At 35.1% G+C, this 20874-nt stretch overlaps 1 pseudogene; it reads left to right on the forward strand.

Moving 5' to 3' along the window:
* Positions 1-983: 983 nt before the first annotated feature.
* LOC113319726 lies at positions 984-4629 on the forward strand (annotated as a pseudogene).
* Positions 4630-20874: the final 16245 nt, after the last annotated feature.

Here is a 20874-nt window from a genome sequence, read left to right on the forward strand (position 1 = left end):
CATCCAAGCTGTACTCTAGCGCCAAAAAGTTGCAGGAAATCCTACAACTACACCCTAAAGATAATCCATGAAGTAATCTAAGAAACCATTATGAAGAACTCAAAATCTTTTATTAAAATTTAGAACAAATACAGAGATGATAAGAGAAAACCCTAACTTGGAAAGCAAATAACTCTCTCTCCTAAATATCAATCCTTAGCTCACCAAAAAATCTCTCCTACCACAAGGGTCTCTCGATCCTTTTATAGGAGTTTACATAGTGGAGGACAGCTAATAAAGTCCTTATTTTCGGATCTCAGATGCGCCAATGTCGCTCGGACATTTACACTACCGCACGGTTTCTTTACTGCCACGTAGATCTTCACACTTTGATCGTGACTTGGTGACGTCATCTGGATATGTCGTATGCGTCTGTGTTCACTTGCTACTAAAGGGGTTGTTTCGCATACTAAATGAGTGTGCGGCATTTTGTACCCACATTGCATATTTATTTTTATTGTTTTGGTTCTAGTGAAGATTTTGCACTGGCAGCTTGAGGACCATGTTTGTGTCATATTCCTTGATTTTTTTTTCTTTTTTCTTCCAAGTTCTAGAGCACCTATGTTTGCAGTTTTGCACAGATCAAAGAGTCTCGTCCTAACTATATTAGACTGTTTCATTTGCTATCAGCTAACTATGTTAGAGTTCTTCTCAGCCTCGAATTCACCAAAAAGCCATAGCTAAAGCCAGTTATAAATTTATAATTCGACTAGTATTTTTTTTAGCATTCTGACATCCACCATTGTGGATGCTCTTATCTGTTAAAGTCAAATTTCTTAGAAACGTCCAACGCCAATAATTGGAGTAATTAATGATTGATTATTCTAATCATGACGATGCGTGCGCTGCGGGTCAAGACTTACTCAAGTCTATTAAATACACACCAACTTGCTAGATGCTTCATCTGTCCAAATAGCTTATACAACTTGTTACGATATCACAATTAATCCAACTACTCTAGTACGTCGGCATTACCAGGTCAAGAGCTCCATCCAGTCTATAACTATGGTGCTCACGAAAACGTAATTCTACCATACACATCCTAGAGATCCAACTTCGGTTCTCATTCTTCCTTTCTCTTTCTTTGCTTTAGTTTTTTAACATTAATCCGTTATATATCTTTTTTAATCGTCGAAGTATGTGTCTTTCTGAGGTTTTTGGAAAATGTTTTGGTCTAAAAGATGATGAAAGGGATAATCAAAATGATCAAAACAAGATCATCAAAGTTAAAGGAACCGTTGTTCTGATGAAGAAAAATATGTTGGATGTGACTGATTGTTGTGCTTCTTTACTTGATCGTGTTCATGAGTTGTGGAGTAAAGGTGTTTGTCTACAACTTATCAGTTCGGTTAATGGTGACCCAGGTAATTTTTCTATGTAATTTAGCTGAAGGAATATATTATTTGACTCTAGTCAAAATATGCTGACCAATGTAAGTGATTCTGTGATTGCAGAAAATGAAATGCGAGGAAAAGTCAGTAAAGAAGCTTATTTGGAAGATTGGAATCACAAAATATCATCTTTCACAGCTGAAGCTGTAGAATTTAATGTTACATTTGAATGGGATGAATCTATTGGACTCCCTGGTGCATTTTTAATCAAGAATTTTCATCACAGTGAATTCTTACTCAAAACCTTGACTTTAGAAGATGTTCCCGGAATATGTCCTGTATATTTTGTCTGTAATTCTTGGGTCTACCCTTCCAAACGTTACAAGTGCACTCGGGTTTTCTTTTCCAACCAGAGCTATTTGACAAGTAACACACCGGAACCTTTACGTAAATATAGAGAAGACGAACTCAGAAATCTTAGAGGGGATGGAACTGGAGAGCTTCAAGCATGGGATCGAGTGTATGACTATGCACTATACAATGATTTGGGAACCGGTCGTCCTGTTCTCGGAAATACAATCGAGTTTCCGTACCCTCGGAGAGGAAGGACCGGGAGAAAACCCATGCAAAAAGGTTCTCATGCACCTTTTTTCATACTAGCATATATTGCGACCACATATTACTAACCATTTTTTCATTCACTGGTTCTATTGCAGATCCAAGATATGAAAGTGAAATATTCAAATTGAGTTTAAACGTTTATGTGCCTAGAGATGAAAGGTTTAGTCAAATCAAGTTGGCAGATTTTCTAGCCTATGGAGTGAAGGCATTGAGTCAGGGAGTTCGACCAGAGTTGAAAGCAATCTTTGATAAAGCACATAATGAATTTAATAGCTTCGAAGATGTGCTGCATCTTTACGAAGGATATAAAGGGCGGGACGATCAACTTGCAGACTCCCATTCTGTGAATTCAAACTGCTGCTTCAACTTAGAGTTGGTTAACGAAATCTTTCGCTCGGATGGGGAGAAAGCTTTCAAATTCCCTAAGCCTGATGTGATTCAAAGTAAATTCATATCCTTAACTAATAACATATGCTAGTACAATTTGTTTCAAAATTTGAGGATTAAATGTATGTTTGCAGCTGATGAGTTCGCTTGGAGGAGTGACGAAGAATTCGGACGAGAAATGCTTGCAGGACTTAACCCTATTGCTATACGCCTTCTCCAAGTAAAAATTCAAATCAAATGATTTTTTCTTTGTTGTCATTTTGATATTTCAAATTGTCTAATTTTATACTAATTTTGGATTTGGATTTCATAATGATTTACAGGAGTTTCCTCCGACTAGCAAACTTGATCCTACATTATATGGAGACCATACCAGTTCCATAACCAAAGGCCATATCGAAAAGAACATGAACGGGTTAACAGTAGATGAGGTACTATCATTACGAAATTTGTTTTCACTCCATGCACAATAATTTCAACCAAGTTATTTAGAAAAGCGAAAAGTTGATTAGAGGAAAAGCCTTCTAATTTTTATTTTTTTTCTAATAACATGGAGTTATGTTTTTGTAGGCACTAGAGAATAATAAGTTATTCACATTAGATTACCATGATGACTTGATTCCATACTTAAACCGGATAAATACAACGGCGACAAAAACATACGCGACCAGAACAATCCTCTTATTGCAAGACGATGGGACCTTAAAGCCTCTGGGAATTGAGCTGACTTTGGTGCACCCAAATGGCGAGATTTATGGTGCTGAAAGTAAGGTTTACACTCCAGCTCAAGAAGGCGTCGAGGGTTCAATTTGGCAGCTAGCCAAAGCTTACGCGGTTGTCAATGACTCTGGTTTTCATCAATTTATCAGCCCCTGGTACCACTTTTAATTTGGTTTATGAAATTGAGCACTACTTTTTTTACTTGATCTGTAACTTTGTGTTTCAAATTGACTGTTGACCGGTTTGATCTGATTCTTTTGGTAGGTTGTATACACATTGCGTAATTGAGCCATTCATAATTGCTGCTAATAGGCAACTGAGTGTTCTCCACCCAATTCATAAGCTTCTTCAACCTCACTTTCGAGATACAATGAATATCAATGCTGTGAGTCGTCATATTAATCTCACCACAGATGGTTTCTTTGAGAAAAATGTATTTCCAGATAAATTTGGCATGGAAATGTCATCTACGATATATAGAGATTGGAATTTCACTGCGCAAGCACTCCCCGAGAATCTTATTAAGAGGTAAGAACTCATAAGTTACTCCATTTGTATATGCAAGCCGATATTCATTTGTGCATTTTAGCTTGCAAGTTGCAACTTGACAAGTTTTTACATCATTCAGGGGAATTGCTGTCCGAGACCCAAGCAAACCACACGGTCTGCGCATGTTGATTGAAGACTATCCTTTTGCTGTAGATGGGCTTGAAATCTGGTCAGCAATTGAAAACTGGGTTCATGAGTATTGTTCATTCTACTATCCTACTGACGACTTAATCCAGGGTGACGCAGAAATCCAATCATGGTGGGAAGAACTCAGAACTAAGGGCCATGGCGACTTGAAAGATAAACCATGGTGGCCAAAATTGCAAACACTAACTGAACTAACTCAGTCATGCACTACTATCATATGGATAGCTTCAGCGCTCCATGCAGCAGTGAATTTCGGACAGTACCAATATGCTGGTTATGGGCCAAACCGCCCAACTGTGAGTAGACGGTTCATGCCTGAGCTAGGGACAAGTGATTATGATGAACTTGAGAAAAATCCAGATTTAGTTTTCTTGAAAACCATAACTAGCCAGCTACAAACACTTCTTGGCATGTCTCTCATAGAAAGTTTATCCAAACATTCTGCCGATGAGATATTTCTTGGACAGAGAGAATGCGCTGATCACTGGACTAAAGATGCAGCACAACTTGAAGCATTTAAGAGTTTTGGCGAGAAGTTGGTAAATATTGAGAACAGAATTGTGGAAATGAACAATGAAGAACAGTGGAAGAATAGAGTTGGACCTGTGAAAGTTCCGTATACTTTGTTGTGTCCCTATCCTTTACCTTCTAATCCCATCGGACTTACAGGCAGGGAATACCAAACAGTGTGTCTATCTAACTGACAAAAGAACTCCCATATGTTTTGTACTTTATTGAATTTTGTTTCTGAATTTTTTTTTCACAAAATTGGTTAAAAAGACCAAAATCAACAATTCCTGGGTGAAACGGACAGTTAGATTTTGATCCTGTTTAAATGGACAAAAATGTAAAAATAGGCAGGATGTAACCAGTTTTATCGTGCCCATTTTCAAATATTTTTTCTTATTTCTTATCCAGTTTCATCCTTGTTATTTTTTAAATTTAAGCTAGGATGAAACTGGCCACTTCACCCAAACTATTTTTTACTCGTCCATTTGAACCGTGATTTAAAAATATTCGGACAAATGACCCATTTTCCTTTTTTTTTTTTCTATTTTTGTTTATTAATTTTAATTCTAAAGGAATTTGGGTTCCATGTTTGTGTCATAAATTGTAGCTGCTTCTTTTGTAATATCGTACATTTTATACGTGTAAGCAAAAAGCTTTTTTTTTTTTTCAGTGGTGGATTTCCACCCCACTTATACTATTAGGTTACAACTATTAGTTCACGTAACTTTACACTAATTGATGCATGGTGCTAATACATGCATATATTGATTCCCTTCTAACGCTATATATTAAACACTTACTATAGAGTATATACATGAATAGAGATCTTACACAATGTATCTATAACATAGATATCGATCAATAAGAACTTCTTTTATTTGACCCTTAATTATCTTGTCTACAACGTGTTATCAACACAAATATGCTCGGATGAGTATAATAACCTTGTATTTCAATCAAGTGTAATGCTAAGAAGCTAATGTGTGTATGTGATAGGGAGATGGTCCACAAGCATAAATATGCAATGAAACAGGGAAGGATTCATTTATACTTTCTCTTTGTAATTTTGTTAATGTTGCATATAACTTTTTACACACATATCTCATATGGTATATTGTTTATATGGTGGTTAGGAACTTACAACTACGTACAACAATAAGTAATCTGATAGACGGATTAATACACACCAAGTAATAGGGACAAGTCATTAAATTTAGTAATAAAGTTATCTGCTTTCTTTTCTTTTGATTTAATTAAGCTGGGACAATTAATCAAGTAAGGTTTACACATCCATGCTTTTTATTTGATCACAATAAAAATATTAAGCAGTGTTTATTTGAGAGATAACTAGGCTTAAATCAAAAACTATACAATGATGATATTTTTTATTTTGAGATTAACGATGTGTTTTGGGCTTATGTTGATAGTTTCAAGTATATTATCACCGAGCTTAAAAACTTCATATATGAAAATGAGAATAATGAGGAATAATGAATATATATAAAAAAAAGTAGAATGAATCAGAAGAAATGGATTAGAAAAATGAGAATTAGAAAGTTCTCGACTTTCGGTCCGAAGGAAATCCGAAAATCCAAATACTTTTTGGTTAATACAAATTTTTTGAGTAAATGCTAGGTTAAATTTACAGGCCTTGATATGTCAAGTTTATCACGATTGCAAGATGAAAATCGTTGACAATAATCAGAGTCGGCCCTGCTGTTAAAGCAATTCAAGTGGCTCTTGAGGCCACAAAACAAAGTGGGTCACAAATTTTTTAAAATTCAACTACCCTTAAAGGAATATTATTATGTTCGTTACGTGTGACGTATCAAAGAAATGGACCAAATGGTAATCATGAAAGATTGGGTGACACACGTCCAAGATGTGTCATGCCCTTATTAAAACGTCATGGGAGCTGTCTATAGATACACCTTTGGCATAATCAGCTGTACATGATTTATTTACTTTTTTGTTCCATCTTTTTTCTTTTTAATGCATATACATGCTTCCTTCATGTTTCTTCTTTTGTGCATGGTATTCGTGTATTCCCATTTGATATACCTTTTGTACATAAGAACCTATGAGCATGTATTAAATCCTAATTTGTTATGTTTAAAAATATAAGAAACTTCGATTACTTACGAAAAGTCCCACATTTCCATATCATTTGGCTATTAAAACTCGTAGGAACAGTCTGATTTTTAGTGTTCGTGGTGATTTTTTCTTAATCATGAATTCCCAACTAGTTACATCAAAGAAAAAAGAAAAAAAAAGAGTTTCCAACTAGTTTACTATTAAAAATCTATATATTGATTATAATGTAGAAATGGTGATTTTTTTTTTCTGATTAGCACAATTTTCATTTTGTTCTACAAATTTTTTCTATTACAGATCCATAAATTATCTTTCGATTGAGGCCACTAAAAAGCTAGGACGGATCCTGACAATAACAATGTGTAATCATAATATAGGCTATTCCAAACCCTAGTTATCATTATTAAAATACAAGAATAAATTCTCATAAGAAGTTTCGTAGACAAAATCAAGTTTCTTTGATAACTTCATACCTTTGAAAGGCTCCATCATAAAAGGTATCACTGATATGCTTGATTCTTTTGACCGTGGAGACTCCATGTTCATGAGTTAGAACAATAACTTTCGATCAACAATGCGGGTAAGCTTCCTAGCTTTGACACAGTCCACGATGAGTTTCTTCTGATTCCGAATCAAGATCTTTTGACTTTCAAGGATTCTGGTATGACCATCAATGAGCTGATTTATTTGCAGTTGAAGATTTGCAAATTCGACCCTAAAGTCATTCTGAAAAAGAATTAAATCCTTGACAGATTCTCCAATCCAGGAGTTGTACTCTTTCCTTTCAATCATCTTTTTCAAGACAAGTTCTTGAACTTAATCGCATCCTTTAATATCTTCTTCCATCTCAAGATTCACCACTTCCTGGGGTCTTGAGGAGTTCTCCATTTTTTTTATTAGGGAAGAAAAAATAATAAAATATATATGCGTTTTTATGGAAACCCTAAAACTCCCAAGAAGGACACGGAAGTTAGTGGACCTGTTATGAAGGGTTAATGGATCAAGAAAATATCCAAAAAAATGAAATACTCTTTGTTTTCAGATATCTCTTACCTTCAAATCTCAATAATTAAAAGATTTAATTAGAGCAAAAGGAAAAAATGCATTGGTTACTTGGAGTCGAGATATGACTCAACTTTCACAAAAGAAGAAAACAACTAAATCAAACACAAGACAGACGGTAACCTACAGTATACTTGAGCATCTCGCAAATGTCATCCTTGCAACTCTCAATTTAGACACAAGGATGAAATTACCTAGATCTAGGTACCTAAGTGAGATGTAATCCCACCATAAACATTGAGAGATGAGTTGTAAATACCATCTAAATGTTTGAGCCTTGTATTCCTCACCTTCCTTCGGTTATTTCTTATTCCAGGGAAATAAGACATAAACCTTTTTGAGTATCCATCAGAAGGATTTTTATGAGGACTAAATCTAGGACCTATAGAGATTGGTTCCAAAGGGTCAGAATTGAGAGAATTCCATATCCTAGATTTAGATTTACCATACTTATTTTCAATAGCACTGGGAATGTGTACATTTGTAGCGCAAACATTAGCACCATTAAGAGGGGCACGATTCCTATAACTATTTCTAGAGGGGTGACTTTGGAAACCTTGTTCATGAGAATTCTAGTTTTCTGCAGGAATGAAATCCATTGTAGATGTCGGCAGACAATTCACTCTGTCGACAGCAAAAAGAAGTAGAATTTGAAGATCAGAAATTTGTTTCTTTCTGGCAAAACTATGTGAATCATAATGATTTATTTTCCCGCAGAAGGAACAGGTTCGTGAAAGAGAGACATCGGAAGGAACTTGTTTTAGACTCATAGCCATATTAGAAGATTGCAAGTTATGTAAACATTTATTAGCAGACTCTTCCTTTGGAGTAATTTTCTTCGCGTACTGTAATCCCATATGAGAATTAAAGATTGACACATAAGAGGGTTTACTCATTAAAACAGATTTTTCCTTTTCCAAGGATTTGCATTGTTCCTGGGCTAGAAGAAGTGATGCAACCAATTTCTCTTTTTCAAAATGAATGTTGTTCAGATATGATGAATGAGTCTCGATCAAACGTTTTTCTCTAACCGAATCTTCTTTAACAATATCTTCAAGAACACCAATCTTTTCACGTTGTAGAGTAGTTTCTTGAACAAAATTTTTGATATTGTTAGAAAAGGATTCAATGATACTGTAGAGTTCCCGTTCTCGATCAAGAGACTTCTCAAGTTCATCAATGAGCTGAGCATGTTTTTCTTCAAGAGACTTTATTTTAGACTCTTAATATCAATAATCTCAGCAGATTTTTTTAGAGTTTTGGTGAGTTCGATTTCATCTTCTGACATAATGTCAAATGTCACATTAGGGGGAATGTTATCAGATTCTGATAGCAACAATATTCTACCTCGAGATTCGAAAGAATCGGCTAAATAGTTATCCTTTGAGGTAATCCCAAGACATTTGGCATAGTTAAAAACTTTGGAAGACATTTTGGTATGCGTAAGAATGAGACAATCTTCTGTCCACAGATTCAGATTGTTACAAACACAGACTTATGAGGTCTTAAACGTGTTTGCATGCTCTGATACCAATTGAAAAAACGGGGGTCTAAAAACCACACCAAATATTTCGTTTCGGCAATCTGTATGGACTAACTCCAATATACTTCCAAGAGAATCAACTAGACAGTCAGACTCAATCAAGGAAAATACATCCAAGAGTTATATCTTTGTTTCTTAATTCAATCAGCAAATCAAATAGATAAAAATCCGCGAGCCTGATTATTATGAGAAACAACTTGAACAATACCAAATACCAATATTCAAATGTCAATCAATTTATATCAACAACCAAAGGTTGGATTTTCTAATTGATTGAACTACACACAACCTGTGATATTTCAATTATATAAACAAATATAATGCGGAAAAGAAACAACACAGACACCAGAAATTTTGTTAACGAGGAAACCGCAAATGCAGAAATACCCCAGGACCTAGTCCGGATTTGAACACCACACTGTATTAAGCCACTACAGACTCTAGCCTACTACAAGTTAACTTCGGAATGGAATGTAGTTGAGCCCTAACCAATCTCACACTGATTAAGGTACAGTCGCGTTCCTTACGCCTCTGAATCCCAGCAAGACTCTACGCATTTGATTCCCTTAGCTGATCTCACCCACAACTAAGATTTGCTACGACCCAAAGTTGAATACTTGATAAACAAATCTGTCTCACATAGAAAAGTCTATTGAATAGATAAATTTGTCTCCCACAGAAATACCTACGAGTTTTTTTCCGACTTTTGATAAATCAAGGTCAACAGGAATCAATTGATACACCGGACTTATATTCCCAAAGAACAGCCTAGTAATATCAATCACCTCACAGTGATCTTAATTGTATGGAAGCGGAACAAGATATTGTGGAATCACAAACGATGAGACGAAGATATTTGTGACTACTTTTTATCTTACCTATCGGAGATCGAATCTCAAGCAAAACTTAGAGAAGATAGTACTCAACACGATAGAACAAAGTAAGATAGTACTCAACACGTGAAGATAGTACTCAACATTATAGAACACGAAACTACAGAGAAAATAGTTGGTTCTGGCTTCAGAATCCCAATGAAGTCTTTAAGTCGTTAACCTATAATGGTTTTAGAAAAACCTAGGTTAAATGAGAATCGACTCTAGTCGCAACTAGTATCACACATGAGGTGTGAGGATTAGGTTTCCCAGTTGCTAGAGTTATCCCTTGTATAGTCTTCAAATCAGGGTTTGCAATCAATGTTACCTTGGTAACAAAGCATTCAATATTCACTATTAGATGAAAACCTGATTAGATTCAAGCTAATATATTTCAACCGTTAGATTGAACTTAGCTTGTTACACACAAATGAAATGTGCCTTCATTTAGATATAGGTAACCGTACCTAAACGTGTACACATGATTGGCTCAATAATAGTTAAATGAAGTTAGCCATATGAACACTTTCATATCAACCTTGTTCATCTTTATCACAACTAGCTCAAATGAAACTAGTTATAGAGTTGTTCAATTGTTTATATTCTCATAGAAGTATACATGTACAAGACAAAATTGAAGCAAAACGATTTTGATTCACTTGAATCAATTCATGAACATTATAGCCACGGTTTGCAAAGATTGCATTCTTATTATATAAATATATTTGTTCACGAATAAACCGATTTTAGAAGTTAACCCACTCAGGTATGCAAACGGGTACGCATACCTAGAGTTCCGGACTTGGTCAGTTCGCCAGTATGCAAACGGGTACGCATACTGTCGTTCACGGCCAACATCAGTTGAATTAGTATGCAAACGGGTATGCATACTAACTTCTCGGACCTGAACTGTTACGCCGGTACGCATTGGGGTATGCATACTAAGTTCCCGGACTTCAACTGTCAAACCAGTACGCATACGGGTATGCATAGTATGGTTCCCGGACTTGGAGTAACTTGCAACAGTTAGCATACAAGTACGCATATTGTGTTATATACAATAAATGGTTATTTGTTCTAAACTCCATTTTAATCATTGAAAAATTCTTAGAAGACAGGAATAGCTGACTCACACAAACTATTAGCTTCAAAGCAATTTTCCAGTGATCAATAGATCAATGTGAAACATTCTGAGTCTACATCAAATGACTGTCTCACACAAATCATATAATATGTTACCGGGCGATTTTCACATGATCATCTTTTGACTTTCGTCAAGAATAAAAGATGAACTTGGTTAAAGCGAAATCTTACCAACACATATTTCGAGAAATATGTAAGCGAGTTAAACTAAACTCGAAATATCAAATGTGTATAATGTAAAGTCTATATAGTTATACGACTTTTGTATCAATAGGAGATAGAATAGAATAGACTTCTGAGTGATAGATGAGTTCAAGTCTCCATATACCTTTTATTGATGAAGTTCCACAAGCTCCCCTTAGTAGGGATGAACATGATTTCGGTTTTCCGCTGGAACCGGACCGAACCAGACCAATTAGGAAGAAACCAAACCGAATCATTTACTAATGGATTGGTTATGGTGTAGAAAGTGGAAAACCGATAGTGTTGGTTTTGGTTTGGTTTGACCTCTAAAACCGAACCAAAAACCATTGGAAAACCGATTAATTTTTAAACTTAGTTTTTAACTTGATTTACAAGTATTAGATTCTACCCATTGATATAGAGGATAAATAGAAACCCTAAATCTAATATTTCATTATGATACTCTCCCTCTTTCTCTTTCTCCTTCTCTCAGTCGCTCCCTTCTCCACCCCTAACTACAGCAGCCACTGCTGCTACTCGACTTTCTTCTTCCCTTCTTCCTTCTTTTTTGTTTGTCAATAACTAAATTAAGATATATTATATATCTTCTTTTGATCTCTAGATTTAGATTAAGCTTTAACTATTCTTGATATTTTTTTATTTATTTTTTTTGTCTGTAAATTTGTGTAATTTTTCTTTTTTGGTTTGAGTCGTTTGACATAATTATTGGTTAACCAAAATCCACTGGGACAAACCGAAACCGGTCGGAACCATTTGGAAGCCGTACCAATGGTTAATGGATTGGTTTGGTTTATATTTTTAGAAACTGATAGTATTGGTTTCGGTTTTGGTTTGGCTAGAAACCGAACCAAAACCGACCATGAACAGCCCTACCCCTTAGTAGTTCTTCATATTCAATCGATGAACGTCGTGAAGTCTAAAGCTCAACTACATATTCTATCCTAATCCGAGACATAGCTATAAGTATACTAGAAATCAAGACTTATAATTTTGACAACTAAACTTGACAAACAAGCTTGAGATAGCAATGCTTGCGAGTTCGACCGAGCAGTGCTCTAACAAGACCTAAATCTCCTTTAGCGAACCCATTTAACCATAGTTCCAGACGTTTTTTTTTTCAATTTTTACGAATATACTTTATATATAATGAGTTGACCCATAAAACTCATTTTTCCCTCACATGTTGATGCTAAATTGTTGTTTTCCCATCTTATATAACCCCTACATATGTAAAATTAGTGTTCTAAGATTATTAATTTACTATACATGTATGCCGATTTTTAGTGCGGGACTCACATTATAAAATCGAATGATTCACGTACGTATGTCGTTCCGTATTACTTCCGAACCACAAAAAATTGATTGGATTCATGACCGAATTCAGTTTTTACAAATCCGAATAATACTTGTACGTTTTCTGTTCGGTATCTCTCGAATTCCGAATTGTTAACCAGGGTAGAGATAGGTTTGAGGAGAAATATTTGAGCTACTCGTGTTTATTTTTTAGACTAAATTCTTTTTTTAAATTAATAAAAGGTGGAATATCCTACCAAGTAAACCATATATACTATTCAAATATCGTTTTAGGTCAACAGAAGTCCTGCCATAACGACATCTTGACTTTAGTCAGCAACACATAAACTAAGTATCGTTGTCTAAGTCAACAAAAGTTTTAACACAACGATATTTTGAATTTATTCAACGACACTTTTTATATGTAGTGATATCGCGATATTTAGTTTGTGTTGTTTCATTGAGTCTCAGACAACCCATTTTCCACTAGTGACTTCTGCTACTCCAAAAACAAATGTCAGCCGTAAAAAGTTAGAAACAAAAATATTTTTCTTCATAGAACACTAACATTTATTTATCCTAGAAGTAGTTTTAAAATTTATCGCCAAACTAATTTCTAAATTTTGTAAGTTATCAAGTCGAAGAATCGTTTTTCTAAGGCGTACCAAACATCCTTTAGCTAAAGTCATCGGGTAGCCACTACCACCACTTTCGAGAGGAGAATCATGACACGCATAACACTTTTACGATTCTTATCTCGGTATTCATTTTCATTTCATTCTCTTTTTAAGTGTACTTATCTCAATGAGATCAGTTCGATGGTGTTTAAGCAGGAGAAATCATAGATTCAGATTTTTGTTATTGAAGAACAAATCTTATCAGTCCAGTAAAAAGAAACAGAATGATGATGAAGATGATGATATCAAGGGAGAAACTGTCAATTGAACTAGGGTTTATGAAATTGAAATTGAAGAAGAAGAAGATGTCGATGATGATGGGAGCTCTCGACAAGGTATAAATCTCTCTCACTTTCCTCCTTAATTAGATAAAAATTTAAAACTCATAATTACAAGATTTAGGGTTTGTAACTTGCGGGTCAAAATAGTTGACCACCCAAGTCAAAGTCAAGGAAACGAAAAGATAGAGGAAGTGTCCCTTATCGGAGACTGAGCTTCACTTAACCATTTCCGGATGTAATAAAAGGGTGCCCATTCTCTCCTCTTTCTTTTACAACATAACTTCTTTCAATTCCAGTAACTTCATAATTGGTAATTATATTCTTCAACCCTCCTCCATTTTCATCTTCTTCTAATAATAATTCTTCAAGAATTCAATTCTTTGTTCTTCCTTTTCCTGATTTAAATCTTTACTAGTAAGAATTAAATCTTTGTTCACCTTTTCCTTCCCTTTCTTGTTATACCGTGTTATGATTAAAACCCTTTCTTGCATTTAATTTTACTTTCAGTTCTTGTTTATAGTATGTAACAATAGTAAAAGTAAAACCCCAAAGATTCTTTTATTGGGTTATCACCAAACGATTTAATTTAGGTAATAATGTCAAATCTTGTTTTTGTACTTAAAAATGTTATCTTTTCATACTTTGTTGTGATTTCTGCAGAAAAAGATTGTGGATACTTTCATATGTTTATAAATTTCACCCTAATTGAATATAAGTTTTCCATTTTTTTTATATCAATAAAAGTTCTTGCAATCTTTTTGGTACTTTATTTTGATATTTTCAATTCTTCTTCTTTTATATTGTTTTTTTCCTTCTTTTGATAATATTGCATTGTTATTCTTGTAGGTTATTTGTGTTAACTCATTCATTCCTTAACCCCAAGAACCTCAGCATTCATCTGTTAGAGCATTACATAATTCATTAAGGTAATGTTCACTATATCTTGCTTTTGCTTTTATCTTTTAAGCCTCATTATTGCTTCCTAACCGATGTTGGAACATATGAATCCATAATGTAAGTACTTCTGTACAACAACTTGTGTTTAGTTCATCCATTTTTTGTCTAATTTAGTTGTAGATTAGACATGTATGTAGTTGTATATTAGACATGTAAAGTTTTCCTTATGAACTGTCTAATCCAATTTTTGCCACTAGCTGTATGTGAAAAGGTGGGGGTACAACAACCACACACAATATTTCGTTTAGCAATCTGTATGGACAAACTCCAATATACTTTTTAGAGAATCAACTAGACAGTCAGACTCAATCTAGATAAAAAAGTATATCAAAGAGTTTATATCTCAATCTCTCGATTTGATATATACTCAAGCAAATAGAAATTTGCGAGTCTTTATCAAATACTAGAGAGATAACTTGGATGGTACCAAAGACCAATCTCCAAGTGTCAATCAATTTAAATTAACAACCAAAAGGTCGGATATTCTAATGGATTGAACAACGCACAACCTGTGATATTTCAATTATATAACAAAATATAATGCGGAAAATAAATAACACAGACATCAGAATTTGGTGAACGAGGAAACCGCAAATGCAGAAAAACCCCGGGACCTAGTCCAGATTGAACATACACTGTATTAAGCCTCTACAGACACTAGCCTACTCCAAACTAACTTCGGTCTGGACTGTAGTTGAACCCCAATCAATCTCACACTGATCCAAGGTACAGTTATGCTCCTACGTCTCTGATCCCAGCAGGATGCTACATGCTTGATTCCCTTAGCGGATCTCACCCACAACTAAGAGTTGCTACGACCCAAAGTCGAAGACTTTAATAAACAAATTTGTATCACAAAGAAAAGTCTACGATAGTAGATAAATCCGTCTCCCACGAATAGACCTATGAGTTTTGTTCCGTCTTTTGATAAATCAAGGTCCAACATGAACCAATTGATAAACCGGACTTATGTTCCCGAAGAACAGCCTAATATTATCAATCACCTCACAATAATCCTAATTGACGCAGCAAAAAAAGATATTGTGGAATCACAAACGATGAGACGAAGTGTTTGTGACTACTTTTATATCTTGCCTATCGGAGATATAAATCTCGAGCCAATTATTACAATCGTACTCGTAACGATAGAAGATGCAAGACCAGATCACACAACTACAAGAAAAGTAAAATTGGTCTGGCTTCACAATCCCAATGAAGTCTTTAAGTCGTTAACCTGGTTTTAAAAGAAGAAACCAAATGTTAAAGGAGAATCGACTCTAGCTATCAACTAGTATCACACGTAAAGTGTGGGGATTAGGTTTACCAGTTGATAGAGTTCTCCTTTATATAGTCTTTCAAATCAGGGTTTGCAATCAATGTTAGCTTGGTAACAAAGCATTCAATATTCACCGTTAGTTGAAAACCTGATTAAATTCAAGCTAATATTTCTCAACCGTTGGATCAAAAACTTAGCTTGTTACACACAAATGAAATGTCCAATTTTGGGTTTACAAACCGTTCCCAAACATTAACATTTGTTGGTTCAACAATAGTTAACCAAATGGTTAGCCATATGATAACTTTCATATCCACCATATTCTTCTTCACCATAACTAGTTCAAATGACTCAAATGAACTAGTTAGAGAGTTGTTCAATTGCTTAGATCTTATGTAACTACACAAGACACAGTCGAAGCAAAAACGGTTTGATTCACTCGAATCGGTTCATGAACTTTGTATCCACGGTTTGCAAAAGCATTCCTTAGTTTATATAAACATGAGTTCAAGAACAACCGATTTTAGATATAACCTGCTCAAGTTCGCGGACTGGGTTCGCGGACTTAAGCTCACGAAAGGAGTTCACAAACTCCAGCATAAATTCTCGGGTCGAGAACTTCCGCCAGTTCGCGGAATTGGCTCACGCCACATTTCGTTTCTCTTGATCAACAAAGTTCGCAAACTTTGGTTCAAGGAATAAGTACTTATACATATATGTGTTTCCACAACAATGCTTATATCCTACCAATGGTTATGTAATCTAAACTCTCATTTCAATCATTGAAACATTCTCAGAGGACGTTATATAGCCGTTATTCACAGGCCATTTTTCGTCAGAGCAATTTTCAAAGTGATTGAAACATAACATGACATTCGTCACTAGGTAAAGATGAATTGGCTAAAGCGAAAGTTTACCAACACATATTTCGAAAAATAGATAGGCGAGTTAAACTCGGCTCGAAATAGCAAATGTGTATAATGAAAGTCTATACATCATCACGACTTTTGTCTCAAGAGTAAGAGATAGAGTAGATAGACTTTTGAGTGACAGATAAGTCCAAGTCTCCACATACCTTTTAGTCGATGAAGATCCACCAGTTCCTTGAGTAGTCATTCGTCTTGTATGATGATTGCCATGGAGTCTTGAGCTCAACTACACTTTCTATCCTAGTCCGAGACCTTTAGCTATGTAGGCTAGAAATCAAGACTTATAGTTTTGATCACTAACATTGACAAACATGCTTGAGATAGCAACGCATGCGAGTTCGATCGAGCAATGCTCTAACAATATCCCCCTTTGTCAATTTTAGTGACAAAACTATTAATACATATGGAATACAAAAAATAAATAAATTAACTTTTGTAGCTCCTATTCCACATGCCTAATCTTCAACATTACTTGAAATCTTCGTCACTTCCAAGTACTCCAATAATCCCAAAGGTTGTAAGTTTAGTATCATCGTTGTTGAAAATTCATAGCTATAACAACAAGAAAATAATAGTTCTCAATCATTGTTAGACAGTGTCATAGTATCATTACGCATCGTCAAAGTCCAATTGTATCACAACTTCAACAACAATATTATGGTGACATGTATCGCTCCCCCTTAGTCAATACTCCATATCACATGGAAACCACTCCCCCTTACATAATGATCCGAAAACCATATGTATTGGTAGTGTGAACTACATATTAATTCTCCCCCTTTTTGTCAATAGAATTGGCAAAGGTACAAGAACGGGATCCTAATGAAATTTCCGAAAGAGACATTTCTTGACCAAAAGAAAGCAAAAGTATATCATCTTATTTAGATGCAATCATAAAGTCGAAGCTAAATGCATTCATCAAGGAGTTTAAAGATACAAGATAACCTCTACAATATTCCACAGCCGCACTCCCCACAAAGATTTGGCAATTAAGCACAAGTTCAAAAGAACTTTCCCCCATAAAATGTCATTCCCGAGAGAACAACAAGAGCGACCTTAATTTCGAAGGAAAATAAGGATTTCTTTGGACATAACAAATCACATACAAGTATGAATTTGAATCCAAAAAATTAAATTAAACTAACCATAAGAGAACCCATGATTATCTTAATCGACAAATGCTCAACATAAGTGAACTTATGGAGACTTAAAAATATACAATTAGATTAATCACAAGAGAACCCATAATTAATCTAATCGAAATACACAACCAAACTAATCACAAAAGTAATCAATTTAATTGGTCGTGCTCGACATAAGAAAACTTACGGAGCAACAACTAAATAACCAAACAAGATGATTAATTTAGTTGAATATGCTCGACATAAAGTACCTTACGGAACAACAACATAGCTAATCATGAAAATAATCAACTTGGTCGTTCAATGCTCAACGTAAGACACTTCACGGAGCCTCACATTAATACATAAAATATGGATCAGGGAAGATCAATTACTGCGGAATACACAAGGATTCATTCTATTTTCCATCACTATTCGCATAACGACATTCAATAGACATAATCCTTGCAAACAAAAATTTTTAACCTATCTTCCATCAAAAGTATTAACTTTTATTCAATAGACATAATAGGATTAACTTTTGTATTTGTCAAAAGTCTATTCATTCTTTTATCAATACATGAATATCGACATTCGAAAGACTTTACTTTTGAAAAGATATGGGGTAGTCAAGTTCACGGACGTAAACACACATATCCCATAACAAATTTGCAATATATAAAACCATAAAGATTAATACTGCAAATATCATCTTCCAAACAAATTTAGAATTTAAACCAATAAATCTAAAAACATGAAGATGAAAACATTGGACATAGTTATGTGTAATCACAATAATGGCTATTCCAAACTCTAGTTATTCTTCTAATAAAAACAAGAAAATAGAAGATTTACTAGGCAATAAGACCTTTGAAGAATTCTTTATCGTCCCCGAACTCCTTGTCGTCAACAGCCATTTGGACATAAGGTTCATTAAGGTAGGAGTTTATATCGATAAACCTTCTCGGCTGATGTTGTAGAACCGAGGCCTTCTGAATCTCATGAGTCTTATACACAAAAGCCTTTATTTGTTGAATATCCTTTCGCATCTCCTTCAACTCTTCAAGAACACCAAAAAACTTCTGAGAGTTTGAGGGAACGGCTCTTGGCTTCCTCACATTCCTTCTTTTTCTTTTCAAGGTAGGAGATAACGGAGATTTTTATTTTTCCTTCATGATTGATGGCTTAACAATCATATTAACATATTTTCCATCAGAAGACATCATGCTTGGAGTATCCATAACATATGGGTTTGTGAGAGGAAATCACAAATTGAACTCAAGAAGTAGTCTTGAGATAAAAAGAGGTTTTGAGGAAGGAAAAAGGAATGTAGGGTTTCGAAATCTTTAAACAGGTTCGCACACGTCCAACTCACAACCCTATAAAAAGTGGAATTGTCGATAATAACCCTCCTTTGTTGATAGACAGGAAGAACAAAAACTAAGAAAAGAAGAAAGAAAACTTTTCCTAAAGCCTGATAGGTACAAAATCATTGTCTCTTTTGATCAGGCACATGAGACAATATTTCTAAATCAACACAATCAAGTTGCGTTGCGGTGAACAACTATTTGTCCACCATTTTCCTCTTGAGAGGAATCCTCAGACTTCTATCTATCAAACCGACTCGACCATACTTTCTTCTCTAATGGTCTTGGTTTATCCTTGGAAACTAACTTCTTAGACGAAGATAAGATCCTACATACCTCAGCGGTCTTCTGAGCAAGTTTAAGCTTCCTTGCTAAATGATTTGCTCTTCGTTGAAGTTTGTTGACGTGCCTCAATTGGTGTTTGTACTTGTAACACCTTGAAAGTTCATGACCCTTTAGAGAACGATACGAACACGTCAAACTAGGATAAAAATCAGGCTTTTAAGATGTGCACGCAGCTAGACACATGGTGGAACCTGAAACATTACAAACAGAGTTTCCAAGAAATTGGTCAATTTTTTCTTCCAGATTAGTTGGATTATCTTCTGAAAGAATATTGAGATTGATGTATGTATTGCTATTGTTATCAAAATCAATATTTTCACCAAATACTTGATTTCTCGTCTTCATAAGAATCATAGTTGTCAGACATTTCATCAAGAGTTGCAGCAAGACCTTTGTTCCCAGTGTATTTTCTACGATTTGGGCACTCGTTTGCAAAATGACCAAATCCTTTACACTTAAAGCACTGAGGCATATCCTCATCATCAGTTTCATATGTTTCCCTGTTTTTAATAGGAATACAATTATGAGGTTTAATTGATGCTTTAGGCTTATCTTTGGAGAACCGTTTACTTCTCTTCAACAGAAGAACCCTAAACTATCTTGTGATCAGCGAGGCTGACTTGTCAAGATATTCATCTGATGAATTTGTCTCAGAATGATCATCTTCAGAGATATACACTTTTTTACTCTTATCAATTAATTTAGTGTCCTTTTGTGCTTTGAATGCAACATCCTTAGTTTTGGATGAATGTTCGTGATCAACGATCTTAAGCTTCCCAACCAGCGTATTTCTGGAGAGATTATTAAGGTTATTTCCCTCAACGATGGCATGCTTCTTAGAATCGTATCTAGATGGCAGCGATCTGAGAATCTTCATCACAATGTCCTTTTCAGGAATAGTCTTACCCAATGCAAAAGATGCATTAACAATTTCAGACACTTTGTGATTAAACTGATCAAATGTTTTTTCATCTGCCATACGTAGGTTTTCCCAATCGGAATTAAGGTTTTGAATCCTAGCTTCCTTTTCACTGGGGTTACCTTCAAATACGCTTTCCAAAGTATCCCAAGCTTCTTTAGATGTCGTGCACAAGGCCACATGATGTCGAAGATTTGGGGTAATAACATGCAGGATGGCTTTTAGCCCGTCGGAGTTTTGTCTTGCAGCAATTAACATGGTGCTGAAGATTTCGGGTAATGGCATGTATGATCGCATTTAAACCATCGGAGTTTTGCTTTGCAACAAGTATCTCAGCAGGGCTGTATTCACCAATAGGTTTGGGAACGTTTACATCTCCAACTGCCACAACGGGAGGATCATAGCCATTAACAACATATACCCATGATTGAAAATCACGCGCTTGAAGAAAAGATCGCATAGCAATTTTCCACCATAAGTAATTAGA

The sequence above is a fragment of the Papaver somniferum genome, chromosome 10 (assembly GCF_003573695.1).
Source record: "Papaver somniferum cultivar HN1 chromosome 10, ASM357369v1, whole genome shotgun sequence".
NCBI lineage: Eukaryota > Viridiplantae > Streptophyta > Magnoliopsida > Ranunculales > Papaveraceae > Papaver > Papaver somniferum.